Raw genomic sequence first — 16019 nt, 5'->3', positions numbered from 1 at the left:
GTCATGTGGAGCAAGTAATGCGATGTCGACAGGTCATTGCACCCTGATCAGATCATTATGCAACCTGAACTTGGGGCACAAGAAGTGGGTCACTCAACCTCCAGGGTAACGGTGCCTCGCTCCAGAGTCATCGAGGTCCACATGTGGAGATGCGCCCACAGTTCCGCAACTCACACACTATCAAAGACCAGCATTCAATAGCAAGAAGCATATACAGGTGCCATATATTATGTAAAGAGTCACTGAAGTGTTGAACATGTACCGAGACAAACAGAGAAGCAAGGAATGGAAGAAAAACGATAGAGACAAATATACTGCAAAAAGAAGAAAGATTGAAGGACAAAGAGGGCCTTCCCCCAAAATCACATCCAAAACCACCACCATCACTACTAATCAATACGTTTTAGGTTCTCTGGAATGTTTCATCTCCATTTCATCTTTTAATGTCGTTTCAAATTACTTTTTCCACGTCTTATTAATGTAGGTCACTTTCAGTACTCTCTGATTTTCCACCTTGCTAGTAAGGTAATATCAATTCCTTTGCCTGCTGGATACCATACATTTAGCAGGCTTTGTATTGTATACGGACCTATAATACAATTTTTCTTATTTGTTATATAGACTATATTCAAACACGGGAATTTTACTGGAAGCAAGTAAAGAGATACGTTTGGAAGTAAATCTCGAAAAGACAAAGTATATGATTATGTCTCGTGACGAGAATATTGTAGGAAATTGAAATATAAAAATTGGAAATTTATCTTTTGAAGAGGTGGAGAAGTTCAAATACCTGGGAGCAACAGTAACAAATATAAATGATACTGGGGAGGAAATTAAACACAGAATAAATATGGGAAATGCCTGTTATTATTCGGTTGAGAAACTTTTATCATCCCGTCTGCTGTCGAAAAATCTGAAAGTTAGAATTTATAAAACAGTTATATTACCGGTTGTTCTGTATGGTTGTGAAACTTGGACTCTCACTTTGAGAGAGGAACAGAGATTAAGGGTGTTTGAGAATAAGGTGCTTAGGAAGATATTTGGGGCTAAGAGGGATGAAGTTACAGGAGAATGGAGAAAGTTACACAACACAGAACTGCACGCATTGTATTCTTCACCTGACATAATTAGGAACATTAAATCCAGACGTTTGAGATGGGCAGGGCATGTAGCACATATGGGCGCATGCAGAAATGCATATAGAGTGTTAGTTGGGAGGCCGAGACGTAGATGGGAAGATGATATTAAAATGGATTTGAGGGAGGTGGGATATGATGATTGAGAATGGATTAATCTTGCTCAGGATAGGGACCAATGGCGGCCATATGTGAGGGCGGCAATGAACCTCCGGGTTCCTTAAAAGCCAGTAAGTAAGTAAGACTATATTAAAAAATCACATTTCTGCTTTTGAGACGTCATTTGTGTTTCACTCTTCCAGTTATATTTGACTGCCACACAGGATTCGTCACCATGCTGTCCGTTCTATGCTGGCCAAGGCACTGAAGGAACTAAGGTTTACTGTCCATCAAGAAGGGCAGGGACTAGCCACACAAGGAAGTGTTCGGCGAATTGATATCATTGCCATTAAGAACAACTCGGCATACATTCTCGAACACACCATCGGATTTGAGACACATGCAGATCAACCGGATGAGGTGGATAGTGAAAAGAAACGCATTTAAGAACCAACAATCCCGTTCTATAAAGATAAATATACCTTGTCCCACATTGATGTAATAGGTCTGATGGTGGAAGCATGAGGTACCATACCCTCCTTCTTTGCCAACAAATTTAAAAACCTGGAGCTAACACACAGCATTGTGAAGAAAATAGCCATTAGTGCCCTCAAAGGATCGGTTCAGATATTGAGAAATCACTTCTATGGAAGTGATAATGGAAATTTCAAGTTATCTTAACCGATGGCTATCGATTGGTTTAGATATCAATGCCAATAAATCCGTATTATTATTTTTTTTGCAGTATATGCCATTCAAATCATTCTAACATATCTGATGATGCTACTATCCCGTTATTAACTTAAATGAGCACAAACGCTACTTAGGTGTAAATTTTTCTGACGTTTTGTATATTCGATTCCCTAACCGTTTCAAATGTAAATCATTTTACCTTTTAGGTGTGTTTCCAAATTATATGTAGGCCCCGGAACAATTTTTCCCTTGAAATTATTCAAATCTGCTTTACAGGGAGCTTCACCTGAAAGATTAGATTTGCATAATATATACGTTACTGTGTACGTTAACAGAAAACCACAATTCTAAGTCACACAGAGATTCTGTGCATTCGTTGTGGGTCTCTGGCGTTTCGTCAGCCCACGCGAGTTGTGTGGATATAAAGGGAAAAGTTGAGACGGTGTCGGGTGGAGTTCCCGGGTAGCTCAGTGGTAGAGCGCTGGTACGTTCAACCAGAGGTCCCGGAATCGATACCCGGCCCCGGAACAATTTTTCCCTTGAAATTATTCAAATCTGCTTTACAGGGAGCTTCACCTGAAAGACTAGATTTGCATAATATATACGTTACTGTGTACGTTAACAGAAAACCACAATTCTAAGTCACACAGAGATTCTGTGCACTCGTTGTGGGTCTCTGGCGTTTCGTCAGCCCACGCGAGTTGTGTGGATATAAAGGGAAAAGTTGAGACGGTGTCGGGTGGAGTTCCCGGGTAGCTCAGTGGTAGAGCGCTGGTACGTTCGACCAGAGGTCCCGGGATCGGTACCCGGCCCCGGAACAATTTTTCCCTTGAAATTATTCAAATCTGCTTTACAGGGAGCTTCACCTGAAAGACTAGATTTGCATATATGTAGGCTAATACGCTTTGTCATAAGGGAAGCTTAATTTATTATTATTATTATTATTATTATTATTATTATTAATTTTCCTTCAAGCTTTTAGTATTGTACCGAACAAATTATTAAAACGTATGGTTTAATTTTCCATATCTGTATCGGTTGTACAATGAAAAGAGGTTGTGAATTTCCAATATTTCTTAATTCTATTCTATTTGTTCAAACTCTGACTCTTTCTTATATTACAATATAATAGAACTGATATCAGTTTGCATGATACAAGAAGGAAGATATTTTCATGCGTCTATTTTTTAATTAGTCAAGAGGTCCAACAAGATGACTGATGAATTTACTCGGATATCTATTTCCCTTCAAAACTCTAATTTTTCGACATGCCACTAATGCATTGAATTGAGAGAGAAATTTACTTTCGATACCTTTTATTCCCTCTGCTTTATTGATATTAAGGTTAAGTAATATCCATGAGAAAGGCAGTTCTTTTGGTGGGTTCTATAGGACAATGCCAGGTTTGTTTCCTGGTATAGTTTTGTTTGTAGGTATCGGAATGTCACTGTATAACCTGTAATACTGGTTTTCTATTATGAGTCTCGTCCTGTACTCTTAACGGGGTTTACTTTCTTCTTCATTTAAAAGTCATGGTTTGGTCTCCAATGTTCGATGTACAATATTTGTAGTTAAATCATGTCGATTAAGATGCTCTCAATTGAACATATTGTTATTAATTACTATCATTATTACTATCGATATAATAATGTTAACCGAGCACGACGGTGTCGTGGTTAGCACGCCTGCTCTGTATTCAGGAAGTCCGACGTTCGATCCAAGAGCTGCTTGCCCTGACTTGGGCTATTCGTAGTTTCCCAAGGCCCTCCAATTTGCAAAGGGTCATAATCCGTTTCCTATCCAGTCCTATAATCTTTAATTATCAACCATCTTCCGTGACATACCAGTTATCTGTCCCGGTAAGTAGCATAAAGCTTGGTAACCGCGGAATACTGCCACTCAATTATCAGTTATCATTATTAAACTTGACATACAGTCACATTCTACTATATACAGCCGCGAAGCTCAATACGTAGTAAAAATGCAAACATGCCCACCACTAGGATCGCTACTATCGCCTCATCATCACAGATCTCACCTAGCAGATGACAAAATATGTTACACTTTCGTTGTCATGTTCTTTTGGAAAAATTAGCACCTTACTTCCATTATTGAAATTTTAAATGGATAAAGTTCTTTTATTATTTTAATGAAGTATATTAAATTCCACCATAAACTCGAAGATACCTGCAAGAAATAGGTTAATATTATTTTTGTTTGTGCTAAACGAACTGAAATTTACTATAATCGCTTCACTCATTCAAGATTATAGCGATAATGAACTATGAAACCAATAAATATTAATTTGCATTTCCCTTTACAACAATAATATAATAACAATAATAATGGAAATATGAATTAATGGGAGTAACTTACGTGTACCGGCACTTGTAGTAGTTAACAAAGTGGGATGAGGTTAAGCAATAATAATCACACCAGAATCGGAAATAAAACGTGATCAATAAATTTTATTGTAACAGACTTACTTTTTCTACGTCTCTAGTAAAGTAACAAATAAAAATAACAACAAAATTAACAGCTATAATTAAAACATATCCTTTGAAAAAAAAAAGTAGGCCTAAGTTGTCTGAAAATGTACAATTATTCAAGGAATCAGCTGATACAGACGTAGAATTAGTGCAAAGCTTTTGTTTCTCAGCTGCAGGTAATAACAGAACAGGTTTATTTGAATCATCAAATAAAGTTGGAACTGCATTCCAGATTAATTTATTTTTGTTTTCGAAATGTTGTGTGTTTTCGAAATGAAGAGAGCAGAACTTTATATTATAATAAGGATATGCTTCATTCTTTGTCATTAGATCTTCCCTCCTGCTGTTTATTAACCACTTTTTGCGTCTAGAAGTAAAATAAGAAATAGATGTTAGGATTTTTCTTCACGAGCATCAATGTGAAATACGCAACGACCTAGCACTCGATGGAAATGCGACTCAGTCCACTCTAAATCCAAAGTCGACCGTGGACAGTCTATTGTTTCTAGTTGCTAACCGCTTGGAGCGCTTTATCGCGAGATTTGCAAAAAAACACCTCAAGCTTCGCGACTGTATATAGTAGACTGTGATACAGTCATCATTGAATGGATTCAACTAGAAGAGAAGTTCATATTTTTCAACTCCAGAAACTGTGCATAAATAATATGACACATTTTTAGAACTGTAGCTCATGGAACTTTTATGTCTTTCTCGAAGTCTAATTTCTTGCAGGTATTAAGTGAATACACGAATTGACATGGCTATTAGTGCTGTATCCACTAAATTCCAAACGTTCTAGTGTCCTCATGGAAAAATTTACATTTGATTTGAATCTGTGACTATTCTTCGTTGTCAACTTCATTAAGTATATCATAGCAAACTCATACCTTTTGTGATAATGATATTTCTTTGGACTTTCAACAAAATGCTCTTCGGATGGGTTCTACCGTCTCATCATTTGTCGATGTCTTCCAGTACGCTTTTTCTCCAGTAGGCTTCAATCTCTTTTAATTGTCTATCCCACGACAAATGTTATTCGTACACGAGTCACATATTCAAATTTTGCCAGCCACAAAACTCACAGCACTTTTCTTTGGACATCCATTTTGTATAATTACTTGTAAAGTCAAAATTATTGCATTTGTTCGATTGTTACAGTCTTTTGTACCTTCAGTGTCTCAAACTTATACACGAATACCTTTGAGAGTTTTATTTTTATCTGCCACCAATATTACATTTCTACCTTGATTGCTTAAAAAATTAGAATTCTATGAAACCTCACCATGACTTTTGGGACACCATGTATTTATAAAATTATCAGTAGCGTAGCATGAAATTTTAAGCAGGGGAAGCTAATTCAAGTTGTCTTTCATGCAATATGAGAAAACGTATTACAAAAATATAGTCTTGAAATAAATAGTAGTCAATGTCAAGTCAGCAGTAGAAGATTGGTTGGAACCTCATAAGTAACACCAATAAGGCATGACCTCAAATGGTACGTAGTATTATGGTTTCACGGTTTACATATATCTCTAACGAATAGACACGTATACGTATAACATTAGCTCACTCCCTGTCATACTTTGAGAAATCACAATATTAACGGTCAATAGATACAGTATTCGTATCATTACGTAAGTATGCATCTGTCTTTTGGTTGTGTCCTTCATTGACAGCAAGGGAGTCGGTCATTTGTTTTTTAGATCACACGTTTGCTCGTAAGTCAGTCTTGATAATGGAATTGTCCTAAAAAATTCAAGTAAATTGGTGTCAGGAACTATTATTTTACTCATTATTTATTATATCAGCCACAGTGCACACTAACACTTCAACTGAACACAACCGACGAAAAGAGATAACTCGGAAACTACTTATTTTCAATGTCAAAGCTAGCTTCTTGCGAGCCTTGCGACCAGGATAGTTTAGTTAGAAAGGGATGGAAAATCTACGACAGAAGAATGGGTGTGAGGAACCAGTCTGCTTGGAAGCTGGTGTGTGCAGGCTTCTTGTTTACTGCTGCATCACAAATCATCCTGAGCTGCCGCATCACAATATTTAACGCGTAAATATAAATTCTATTAAAATTAATAAATAATTTTGTCCATAGACTGCAGGTTTATTATGAAATTATTATTAACTGGGGAAGCTGAGCTTTTTAGCTTACATTCACGCTACGCCACTGAAAATTATGTTCAATATAATTAAAAATTATCATTGTGGTCATTTACATGGCATTAATATTATTTTTCTACAACTATTAAGGAAAGTGTAATTTCCATAAACTAGATATAACTTGCATTAAAGTTTCAAGTTTCCTAAATATATAGATTTTTCGTTCGATACTTGTTTACGAAAGCGTATTTACAGATAATTTTGTACTGAATATGATATATTCCTTGTCGAGCCAACAGTAACAATAATGATGATGATGATACTAATAGACTAATAATAATAGACAAATAACAATAATAATAATAATAATAATAATAATAATATACGTATATCAAGTCATAGTCTATTCTTCATAAATGTCAGGGTCATATTTTCTCCATGCAAATACAGCACATCTTTCTGCTAAGGGTCCTAGATTAAAAAAAAATATATATATTTTTTGTGGTGTGTTTTTGAGAGCTATCTTTTAGATAAGTGGAATCATCAGATTCTAATGCTTGAGGATCTCAGCTTCTTTAGTCATGCCTTGTACATCTGGTGCAATTACAACATTGAGGATATCACATTCTTATTATCTCTTGTTGGTATGTCTAGGCCATTGAGTGGACAGAACTCTAAGGCCCGGTTTCTTCAACCTTTGTTATAATGCACCTAACATAGCGTTAATTAACTGTAAGTTAAAAGTATGAATTGCTGTTAAAAATATTGCGTTTCTTCAACTTTACATTTCACATTTTAACATTCTGTTTGTTAACTCTCTGTTAGGACCAGAGGTTCTAGAGTTTAACCATAACCTATAACCAAGTATAGGCTCACTTCTGTTTTCTGAACTCTGACAATTGCGATTCTTGCTTGTTTCCGTTGTTTGAGTCAGAGAGAATAGAAGTCTTTCTATTCTCTCAGGTTTGATTTCTGCTTTTTTCCTCGTCTTCATCACAATAGCGTGGAGCGGCGTGTTGGTATTGCTGTTATGAAATGGAAAACACTGGAACAAAAAGAAATCTTGGGACTAATTTCTCTTCGTTGGAAAGAAACCTTCTGCTGGAAATTATTTCCCAGTATAAACCAATTAATGAGAATAAACAAACAAACGGATCTAAGTTGAAAGCGAAAAGTGAGGCTTGGAAGAAAATAGCCTATACTTTTGTATAAACTTCTGATCTGTCAAATCACAGAAATCATCCGCTCTGTTTATGTATTCATGGATATCATTTTCTAAATAATGCAGATATATAAGTTCAGCATCTAACGCACCAGCCATATTGGATACTTCTATGCTAACAGAGAGTTAAATGAAATTGGGCAGTTAAATTAACATAGGTTTTAACAGCCCGTTAGTACTAACAGTAGTTGAAGAAATGCTTCAACTATTAAGTTTACAGTTAAAATGGAATAACACACTGTTATAATTTAACAAAGGTTGAAGAAACCGGGCCTTATTATTATTATTATTATTATTATTATTATTATTATTATTTTATTATTATTATTATTGACTGGTTCCAGATTCACCACCACCACAAACATTATTAGTATTATTATTGTTGTTGTTATTATTATTATTATTATTATTATTATTATTATTATTATTATTATTATTATTATTATTATTATTATTAGTCATCTCTCATAATATTTTAGAGATCTTTCTAATCTTTTTTATATTTTATTACTTTTAAGATAGTTACCGTCATGATTGTCTTAGTAGTGTTTTCATACAATTGGTTTTATATTGTTATACTTCTTTAACTTAGCTTTTTGTTAACAGTATCATTAAAGTTATTAATTATTTTATAGCGCTGCATTATATGCAATTGTTTATCGTCGTTGTTCCTCCACTAACTCCTATGTGCAAAATATACAATTTTTCAGTAGGAAGAAAAAACATATTTATTCATTATATGGCAGTGGTACATAGGAGATTGTGAATTCTTACATTTTCGAAAGAAAGAAATATAAATACATACAGGAGTTTTTATTACTTGCTGTATTACTATTTAAGTTATTTAACAGAGCAAACATATGAAAATCGATAAATATGTCATATAGGAGTTATTGCAGGAACAACGACGACACGTACACACGTAAACAATTTTCTCAGAATGAGGATACTGAACTGCCTGTTACCTCTACGTATATCTGAAACAATAAGCTCTTCTGATTCTCGAAAGGTAGGCCTATAGCTTGAGGCAGAAAATGTACGGCTTGAGGCTCATCTGGGAGCATATCCTTTCATTTCAACATGAAGGGAAGAAAGTTTTAGAAATCAATTAAAAGGGTGAACTTCAAAATATGTGCTGGGGGAAAGTAAAAGAAACTTTTAAAAGTTAATTTTCTTTCCACTAGTTTGATAAGTCGATACAACCTGCAGGCCACGTTCCACGATGCAGGGGTGGACAAAAACTCGAAGTAATTTCTTGCGCTTCCTGAGCATTAGTAAGAGAAGATCTCCCAGGTAGCTCAGTTAGAGGACGAGATTGTAATTCCGCCATCGTGCATTCGCTTCCAGATGATGACTGCAGTAAATCTTGTAATGGACAAAATCGAAGAACTAGGGGCTTTAATGCATTTCTTCCTTTCTGCTCAGCCTTACTAATTTCATTCTTCATTCCATTCATTCTACTTTTTCCTCCTCAGTGCCGATGAATTATTTCCCAATCCACCCTATAGTCTGATCTTGTTTATATGTGACCGTGTCCGTCGGCAATATGGAATTCGTGACGCTCTCTTGGAAATGATTTTAATTGTACAAATGCAGTTCTGAGATTTTTATGCAATACAGGACTGTATCTTAAAAGTATTTATTTCAGTCACTGACTTCACAGCATATGTTTAAGGTGCTACACCTTTACATTACATATTCAAAAGACGTATGAACGTTTTCGTTGATCTACGCCAACATCATCAGATACAAAGTACATTACAGCAATATCAGTGATCTCTACATAATATCTACAAATACAAAACATATTTAGTGGCATGCAAAATGAGACATATTAAAAACCAACATTGCTGTGATACACATTGACATTCTTATATGACTGCCTTGATTGTCACTTACTTAAAATACACATATAGATTACAAAAAATATTGATTTACACACACACACACACACATATATATATATATATATATATATATATATATATATGTGTGTGTAAATACAAGTCTTCACTTATGAGATAATAAAATGACATGACTTAAAAGTGATAAAAATAATAAAATATAAAACTAAGATAAAAAGTATTATGAATGTGAAGAGTTGCAAAATTACAGTAATTACATTTATTATATTCCAAATCTGTTTCACAATAATATATATATTTCCACCATTCAGAAACGTATGCATCATGGTTTGTGTCACGTAATTATTTGAATATTTTTCAAGTTTATATGGTTTTATTATAAATGTCAATGTATTATACGTTGGGTTGTTTGATGTTGATTAATGATGTATATTTGATTTTGTCGATAATGCTGTTCCTCCAATATGGCGATGTATTGTCGATATCCAATACTGTAATTGTAATGAACGTGTGGTATGGCGCAAGTCAAGTATAAGAATTAATCAGTGTAGACGTGCCTTCTTAGATGCTGATTATGTGGTGGTTGTGTGAGGACTGTGCAAAATAATACAGGACTGGATAAGATGATTTAGTTTTTTATTGACCCTTGTTACTTATCCTCCGGACCCTTTACATCTGGAGGTTACATTTGTTATTTTATATTTGATTTTACATAGTTGAAATTTCGGACCTTATACATCCGAATATTTTATACAATTTTATTGTTTTTAAAATGCGATATACAATTTATCTCTAGTGGCCTTGGTTTTATTATTTTATTGGTTAGTTTTGAACACTACCTAAGGACGTAGGACTGCTCACTTTTATGATTGTTTAGAAAACACCTTGTGTGTACTGCATTTGTGTACCTCGTTTTACCGTGACAACGCTTTTTAGTTCTTTTAGCTCTCTGTTTATTGTATTATTTGTGTCTTTGTTTTATTAAGAATTTTAGATAATGGCGCAAATAGCTATAGCAGCTGACGCGCTCCTTTTTAAACCCTACTACTACTATTGTTTATACGGGTCAAGAAACGTGGTCACTGATTACATTTTCGCCACCGGCCATAACAGTGTTTCTTTTTTATTTTTTAAGCGTAATGGGATTGTTAGGTTATTTCCAAAATTACGAAAAATGCTTTTTCAGGAGTTCACTCAGCCCGTTGTCTGTTCCATCTAGGTCAAGTTTCTGGAGGCCTTTACAGGCCGAGGAACTGTCAGAACAATACTCGGAAGAAGATAATACTAAGCTCAGGGCGCAATTTCATTCGCTTACAGCCCCGGCATTTGTACCGGAGGAGGGTACTGTCGATGCATTTGAAAATTTGGAAGCCACTGCTGTCGATGAATTAATTCTGGTCGTCTTTAACTATGTAGAAGGCAACTATGTGAAGGGCAGTGGACGCGGTAGATGCAGAGTGGCCAATGTTTCCCCTGGCCGTATGGAACTGTTATAATAATATAAGGATTAGAGAGAATCTTCCTCGAACCATTGACATATGTGAGTAGGGTGACTAAATTCACATCGTTAAAAAAGAGGAAACAAAGCTTAAAAAAGGAGGACATTGTTTGAAAAAAAGAGGACAGAAAATATGTACTTAGATTTAGGCTTGGAGCTATATTATACTTTAAATTACGTCAATATCTATTTATTACAAAATATTTACAGTACAAATTTAGACTTAGGCCTATATCATGCTTAAAAGTATGTTAATATCTATTTTATTACAAAATAATTACGAAAAAAACTTAATAATAATGATTTTATAGTTAGTTACATATGAAAGTCAAGGGAACTAATTATTAAAGAGAACAGAAAATATTTAGATTTATATTCGCACCTCGATCTCTCGATTTACTAGCTATCTCTGAACAATGACCATAACAAGGGAGAGGAAAGAGAGTTATGATCGTTGGCAAAGAGTATATTCCGTCGATATTGCTACCACCTACAGGCAAATTACTTTAACAAGACGTCAAATGAGGTAATTTCAAAATATCAGGTATGCAAGTTATGATTTTTTAAAAATTCGCCCGGACCCCGGACAAAGGCCTAAAAGGAGGACATGTCCGGACAAAAGAGGACGTCGGGTCACCCTACATTGAGGCATAGCATAGGCGCCTGAACACTCTCGTGGGAAAGCCTTATCCTTCCTTATATTCTGTTTGAAGTTACTGCGTAGTGAAACAGAAAAGATACATCAAGAAATTGAGCGACTAGAAGGAGGGCATTCCTCTCCGAGTAAAAAGAAGAAGTACGAAAATTAGGGCAAAAGAAATTATCGTATTATTGAATAGGCATAATACCCAAATTACAAAGAAGAGGGAGATGTACTCTCTTATCTAAGAGCCATTGGACATAATCTAGCTGGTAATTTTGAAGCATAAATTACAAAATACTGTATACACTCTACTACAGGCATGTCAAAACCCTGCACATTGTGCAGTCGCTCACATTGTGCAGTAGTCTCTGTGCGATGTGCACTTTCTATTCCCCTACCTGGAGGGAGTGAATCGCCTTGGAGGGGAACGCGACAGGGCTATACAGACCTGCAACAGCATATCAGCTTTTCTTTCAGTAACTCAGTTTCAGTACGGGTACTGATTTGGCTGTCTGTGAATGAGTTATGATAAATAAAGTGAGGAGTTCACAGATAACGAAGAAGGGAAATTATGAATCATATAACATAATTGTTATAATCTTTTCCTCAGCCAACAATAATTATTTTAAAATGAAAGGTTTTGATCAGCCCATGTCGAGGTAATAGTGTTGTGACAGTTTAGATCAGATTGGTAAAGTTAATCAGTACTCTCACGGCAAAACGAACTTGACATTGGCGTTGTTTTAGAGTCTGTACTAACACAGCCATCTAAGATTAGACGACTTACGACTTTCATTTCATAAGCTGGTAAGTGATGAGAATATTGTGAGGAATACATTAAGGCTCTTGAGGTTGTAAGCAACTATTTGCAAAGCGGAAAAAATTTCTGGAGAAATATATAATGGGAAATTTTCCGTCTCACGTCACTATATTATGCTAATATACTTACATTAATAAATCTTTAAACCTGACATAAATAGAATATCGTCGCTTTACAGCTTGTGAACTACACTTTTAATTTCTTTCAGTAACGCTTCCAACTTGTCGATACTTGCTCTCAACGTTTTATAAATAAACTATATGTGAATTTAAATTCTAAGCTTAATTTATATCATTTACTAATATTAATGTTAATTTATATTGATATAGGCTACAACAAGGAAATTATTTCAGTGTAAAAACTTCACAATGTCCTACTGCATGTAATTAATTGGGAGTATATTTTCTTTAACATTTGTGTACCAATGGTCCCAATAAATAATAATGCTTGACGAACAATAAAAGAATATGGTCTATTATTTAAAATAATTAGTACCTACTACGTAAAATGAAATACTGTGTTCTTTTTTGTTATTTCGAAATTACTGCAATATTCTTTTTCTTCAAATACTATATAAAAATCATTTTAATAAATTATACTTTGCAAACCACTACTTCGTCAAGTATAACTGAGTAAGCCTAAAGTTTTTTGTATTGCAATTGTCAAACTGATAATAACCGTGCTATTTTCCTTCTGCTAAGTGTATTTATAATGTCCAAATGCCTGTTTAATCCAACCCTAGAAGCGCAGAATAGATTATTGTACACCCCTCCAGCTAAGAACTGGTAAGAGCAACCCTTGAATGATGCAGTCCGCACAGACCGGCGATCCGCACAAATAATTGCACATTGAGAGTCTGATTTGTGTCATGCCTGCTCTACTAAATTAAATTTTTATTGTACGATGATTCACCTTTCATTTCTACGAAACAGGTGACCAAGGAAGCGGTGGGAAAGAGGTCGAAATGGGGAAGAACGCTGGTGACAGAAAAGTCATGGTGATCAGAAAACCGGGTGACTAAAAAGCATTGGCGAGGGCTCCAGTGACGAGTATTCGACTGTGGTGCTGTCCCGATCATTATTACTCGTACAATTGGCTAACTCGGGCCAGAGGTGACTGTAAAGGCTGGTTCACAATAAACCGGGAACGGAAACGACGAGAACGAAAACGGAAATAATCGAAATAATCCCCGACCTCCACCCTATCCCAGCTAGTGTTTACTCTACATACAGTGTAAAGGTTGTCCAAATCTTTAAACGTGTTGATATTCATTGGTTTTATTATCAGCCAGGGGGAAAATTGATATGTAAATTAAATAAATGTATTTACGTTCTCGTTTTCGTTGTCGTTTCCGTTCCTGGTTTATTGTGGACCAGCCTTTATTGGGCTGAAACAAACACTTGTTGAGAACAGGAGAAAATATACACAATGTGGAAGTGACTTTCTGGAAGAAAAAAAAATGAAGGCGAGTGAGCATGCGCTATGACGTGTATAAATTTCATTCCTATAGCTCCAGTAGTACTGGAGAAAAATATGAGCATTATTTTCAAAGCAACAACACAAATAAAGCAGACGACATTTGGAGTCGAAAGCTTGACCTTCCAGCATTCCAAGACGAATGGGTCAGTTGAAGAGCTTGACGTAAACCTGCACCGCTAAAGCCTTGTTCATAATAAATAACAGTAGGTCACAAAGAGCGCAAGTCAAACCAGTTAATATCGGGGGTCGAATTCGTGACCTCCGGAAGCTTATGGACCGTTGGGTCACTCACAGTTACCTGACACGTATGGACATAAAAATAAAAAAAATTCAGCTATGTGGAATATACTGTAGTCATTGGTTTCCCATCACGATATACTTCATTAATGACCACTTACAAAAACGAGGCATGCGCAGAAAGTATGGACTTGAAGACCTTAATGCCAGAGAATGATCTCAGTTGATACTCTGAGCAGAAGGTTTTAATTAGTAAAAACAACCAGGATTCATAGGACTGCAGGAAATATAAGCTCCCTGCAACTCATAGAGCAGACTCGGAAATTAAGGAGGAAGCGAAAGACTTGTTCCGTCCATGCCAATTATAATTTTTATACTGTAAGTTATATTTTTCCATCAAATACAGGAGACACATATTCGATGTCAATCGTGGAAAGAACATTTATATAGGCTGTTTCCGGGCTGGTGTTACAAACTTTCAGGGATGATGGCGAAGGGCACATGTATCAATTTGAGATAAGGAACCATGGTCCGGAAATGACTGAGTCGAAAGTTATAAGCAAAATAGTTGTGTGGAAATGGAATTGTGATTTCGCACCACGTGCCCTCTTCCCTTAACCTTTGGAACAGTCGTGGAAAGGTAGTATGGGCCGGATGTCTCCTACGTGGGTACTTGTTCCAATACAATCTGTGACCTTGTCTACTGTTTCCATTGGCTCATCCGTATTCGAAAATCAGGTCTGCTTATTCCGCTCTCGTGTACTCCTCCATTTCACTAGGACTGATAGACTGGACACTGCAACTTGTACACATACACTGCTATCTACAGACGTGCATATCAGGACCGACCATGTCCGTTACACATTACGCTATCTGCATTGCTTTAGTGTAGTTTCCTGTCCCCATCCCTCAGACAGCGCACTGAATGGAATACTGTAAGTAGACAACGTAAACAACGTCAGATGAATACAGTCTGTGTAAAATGTACAGATAAATACACATAAATAAGGTGTACAGAGGAATAAAATTATTTCATTTTCACAGAACTATTTTTGCTTGTAACTTTCGACTCAGTTATTTCCGGTCCAGGGTCCCTTATCTCAAATTAATACATGTGCCCTTCCCCACCATCCCTAAAAGTTTGTAACACTAGCCGGAAACACCCTGTAGTTATCGCAAAAGAACTAAGTGTGCCCAGTATTATACAATTATATTTATTTTGTTTTAAGTGATGATCTTGCATCATGATGAATAGAGACTATCGATGTTTGCTATGTCTGTGTTGGTTAAGAATCTGAAGAAAAATGTTCAGCAACAAACATTCTGAGTGGTTTGTTGAGCAATTACTAACAAACCAGACATTATCTTTTAAGACATTAGCAGCAGGGGTACAGGGAGCGTTAGCATCTCTAGCTGTTTGCACTCTTTCAAACAAGCAAGGAAACCCAACTCCAATGACCAGATACAGAAATTCTCACAACTTTATCTCAAAAATATGTTGTCGTTGTTAACTAATGCCGAGTTCTTGGACATAAAGCCATTAACTCTCCTACTGTCCAATATTTCTCATATACAGTGGATTTAGAGAAAAGGGCTGGACAACGCTGGAGAGTGACGTAGTAAAAAATGTAACCGTTTTAACGTAGACACCATATTTTATGTTATGACCGTTATGTCACTTAGATGCAACCCCCAAACTGGAGGCGAACATCGGCAGTTGGTTGTC

General features: G+C 35.9%; 1 protein-coding gene across 1 annotated transcript in view; it reads right to left on the bottom strand.

Moving 5' to 3' along the window:
* Positions 1–16019, bottom strand: part of LOC138704258 (uncharacterized) — a 499259-nt gene that overhangs the window by 36733 nt on the left and 446507 nt on the right. The gene's annotated exons all lie outside the window — the stretch shown is intronic.

This window comes from Periplaneta americana, chromosome 8 (assembly GCF_040183065.1).
Source record: "Periplaneta americana isolate PAMFEO1 chromosome 8, P.americana_PAMFEO1_priV1, whole genome shotgun sequence".
In the NCBI taxonomy this organism is placed as follows: domain Eukaryota; kingdom Metazoa; phylum Arthropoda; class Insecta; order Blattodea; family Blattidae; genus Periplaneta; species Periplaneta americana.
The sequence above is the reverse complement of the archived record's forward strand: the minus strand, read 5'-3'. Positions and strand labels throughout refer to the sequence as shown.